Genomic DNA, 4,365 nt, shown 5'->3' with positions numbered 1-4,365 from the left:
CTATTTTAAAAGACTGTTCCTTTATTCTTGGACTTATTCTCTCACTTAAATGTCTTTTATTTCAAATTATTAGAGCTGAGATCAAACTGCAGCTGATTATGATTCTGGAATTCTTTCCTCTTCTCCACTAACCAGAGATACAATACGTGTTTGTGTCTGTGTGTGTGTGTGTGTGTGTGTGAGAGAGAGAGAGAGAGAGAGAGATGATAGAGAATATAAGTTAAGAGACCTGAATTATAGCTCTGCTTCAACTACCATGTCATTACATGACCTTGGGCATGTTTCTTCTCATTATATTTATCTATAAAATGAAGGCTCTGAACTAAGTTATCTTTAGGGCTCTTTTTAACTCTAATAATGGCAACATGTTATATAATAGGAGGAGTCTTTGGAAACCAAAGAGTTGTATTAGAATCTGTTCTCAAACTTCATCGCTTTGCAAGAACAGCAACAATGAGTAGCATTTATACATTATTTAAAGTCTTTATTCTACCTCTATTTTCTCAGTAACCCTGGACAAGTCATTTAACTACACTGACAGTCAGTTTCTTCATCAATGGGGACAATAATATTGAAACTGCCTCCTGCATAGTGTAGTTCTATGGAAAGTGCTTTATAAAGTCCTATCTAAATGGGAGCTATCATTAACATTCATGATTCTTTATCATTAAACTTCAAATTTCTTCCTTGATTCCTAATTTGAGTCAAATTATGAGCTATATTTTTAATGCAAAGAGCAAAATAATCACTACTACTTTTTGATTTTCAGTTAATATTTCTGAGTTAACTAGAGCAAAAGAAAACCTATGAAATGGTAGCAAATCAAGTGACAAGATTCTTCCCTAAGTTATCATAAATAGAAGGAGAATAGTACACACACTACAGAATATGTATGACAAGGAAACATGCATAAAGATATACATATTAGAAGTCCATATAGGACATGCATACACATACATACATACATGCATACATACATACATACAAATCAGGAACTAATGTAGACAGAACAATGCATTCCTAATAATGCTACAGAGCTACCAAAGCTCTCCAGGAATGTTGCTGCTCTATTCTTTGCGGCCACTCAGTATTGTATCTCTTCTCTGTTAACTTGTCTTTCTTGGATGTCTCTACTGGTCTCATAGTGTTCAATCAAATATGATATTATTTGTCTGGTTTTAGATCTTCAGGGCGATTTGAAGCACTCTGTTTCTGTCTATTAAAATTAAATGGCCAGAATTCATCTACTTGATAAGGCAGGCTGACATTCTTTCAGTATATGGTTTAAGACTATGAGCCACCATGAGTAGGGAAGAAAAGTAAGTAGAACAACCTAGGTTAAATTGAAGCCTATTTCAGCAGCACCATATATCCTAGGAAAACCTGCAGCCCTTGGTCCTAGACAACTATTTGATTTAAGGTTACAAAAATTCCTTTTAAATTCTTGTTTCTTTTTCCATGTCTCTAAAACACATCTTGTGGGTTCTACCTTCAAAATCTTACTATGGAAATTACATGGAAGCTTCACTTCCAAGTTCCTCCTTGATTGATATGCAAATGAAACTAGGTAATGTAGGAATGATCCTTATTTCTGTTTTTATTATACATACCTACAAGCAACACAATTCCTCATTTTTTTGCCATATTTTGGTCAGTACAAAACCTCATAATTTTCCCTACATGTAAATTCTCTAAAACTAAATGAATAACAACAATAAAAACAATAAATTATTAAGTCCACTTTGAATTAGGCAATATGCTAAGAGCTAGAGACAAATATAAAACACATCCTGCTGTCAAGATTACATTCTATATGTGCAAACAATATATAAATAATTAACTATATAGGATATTTGGAAGGTAATTTTGGGAGGAAAGAATGCCTGGAAATGTGATCAGTGAAGGCTTCATATAAAATGTGAGTCTTGAGTAAGCCCAAGGTTTCTATGAAGTGGAGATAAGGAAGAAGTACATGCTGGGCATAGATTATAGCCAGAGTAGGCACAGAGACTGGAGATTGATTGTTATGTGTGAGGAACAATGAAGAATTTGATAAGAAGAGGAGTGTATAATATGTCCAGAAAGGTAGGTCGACACCAGACTGTGCAGGGCTTTAAATGCCAGATAGATGTCATACCAATGCAACTACCAAAGAATTATTTTATAGAGTTAGAAAAAAATAATAACAAAATTCACCTGGAAGAACAAAAGGTCAAGAATATAAGAAAATCATAAAAAAAACCCCAGAAAAACATAAAGGAAGGCAGCCAAACTACTTTTCAGTTTTCCCAATAATTCTTGTCAAAATTCTTGAGTTTTTTCCCAAAACCTTGAGATGGGGGGCAGGTTTAACAATAATAACAGACTATAGTAATGTATTACTGTGTATTGTGTATTTAATCTATTCTATTGATCCACCATTATTTCTAAGTCATCACCAGATTGTTTTGATGTTTTCTGCTTTGTAATATAGCCTGAAATTTGCTACTGCTGCCCTCCTTCCCATTTTCCCCCCTTGACTCCATTTAAGAAGAATAGAAAAGGCAAGAAAAGCATGGCATGTGTTGCAGACAGAGATTGGTCTTCCTAGAATGGAAATTCTGCATAGTGAAGTCATGTGAAGAAGTAGTACTAATTAGAGTGAAACCAGGTGATGGAAGCCTAAATTGAAAGCACAGGAGCTACAAAATGATCTGTTGAGTAAACAGTAGTTATTGTAAATTCTTAAGCAGAAAAAAAAATGTTTTAAGGAAAACAGTCCAGCATTTAAATATCAATGGAGTGGAATAGTATTAACCATTTAACAGGTTGTTCCAGTAAACATCATAGATGATTCCAAGAATGGAAGATTTCCAGTCCAGCATGGAGGAGATAAGAAATGGTAGTGTTACACTGATAAAAAAGAGGAGTCATTTGAGGAAGAGGCAGGTCATGCTTTAAAACAGACATGGTGACAGGCAAAAAAAAATATTAGATTAATTAAAATAAATTAAATAAAATGAAAAATCCTTAATGATATTATTCTTTGAGCAGCTGGATATGATCTAATGAGCTGGAAAAGGATTGGAGCTATAGACATGAGTCCTCATAGTTTGTGGAAGTTATTTAAAATGAGAAAGTATATATAGGGAGAGGTTGGAAGATTAGTGGTCAAATTTTAGGGTATGCTCACATTTAATGAAAAGGCAATGGAGGATCACATGATGTCACAGAGGGCAAGGGAGAGAAATTGAAGAGAATTCTTGAAGAGAAGGGGATCTGGAGAATAGGCTATTGGATTCTGGCAGGAGTTTGCATTCTGGTGACTGTTGAGAGTAGTGTAATTGGAGTTTGGCAGTGAAAAGGAAAGAAATGGATAATAAATCATGAAATATTGGAGCTGCTGGTTTATTAGAGAAGTCATTCAGTTCAACTTGCTCATTTTACAGATGAGGAAGTAGAGAAATGACATAACAGCCAAACCCACATATATGGAGTAAGTGGCAGAATCCCAACTAGAATCCAGGAGCTCTGATTCGTGTTCCAGGATAGGAGTTGGACCAAAGTAAAAGGTCTTTTTTTTTCAAGCTCAGAGAGAAGAACTCTGGAGATAAGGAATCTAATGTAGAAGAAAGCACTTAACATGCCAGAGAAGGAGATAGATGGAATCAAAAAAATCACCTTATGAGTTGGGAAGGAATGGTCTGTAGGGTACAGGGAGAAGAGGGACACTTCTTCAGGTCTTGAAGAATTTAGAGAAAGGGATCTGTTGTGGTAAGGAAGGAGATAGAACTGCTATTATTATTTTTGGCTTTCTAGGTGAAGGAGGTGGGGATCATCACCTCCAAATGGTTAGAGGGAGAGATTAAGGATCTAAGAAAAACATCATTGATGTAGTCATTGTGGGGAGTAACAGATGAAGTAGATAATATTGATTGACTGATAGATAGAAGGATAAATGATAAGATGACTAAAGGCCAGAGCCAAGTTGTGAAGCAGGAAGGGATAATCCTCCATGCAGTGGGTCTGGTCCACATGGTTTAAAGATAAGTCTCTGTGAAAGAAGACAGGTGTTCCTTACCTTCACAAAACTGGCCAATATCTTGTTTCTTTACAGATTTGGATATAACACAGATGAAATCACATGCTAAAGTACACCATAACATTCTGAAGAGGTTGTACATTCAACCCTAAATCAAATCTGACTCTTGAATACTTGGAGAAGGAGGAGCTACTTTGCGGAGCATTCATTTAAGTCCTTTGATGCTGTTACTTTTACTTATAGAGTCTTCCTGGCTTTTCATTTATCTGAATCCTAGCCATACTTTTAGGGTCATCTTAGGTCCTATATGCACCATCAGGCCTTGCCTGGTCAGTGAAGACCAA

This window comes from Macrotis lagotis, chromosome 3, assembly GCF_037893015.1.
Source record: "Macrotis lagotis isolate mMagLag1 chromosome 3, bilby.v1.9.chrom.fasta, whole genome shotgun sequence".
In the NCBI taxonomy this organism is placed as follows: domain Eukaryota; kingdom Metazoa; phylum Chordata; class Mammalia; order Peramelemorphia; family Peramelidae; genus Macrotis; species Macrotis lagotis.
Note: the sequence above shows the minus strand (reverse complement) of the source record.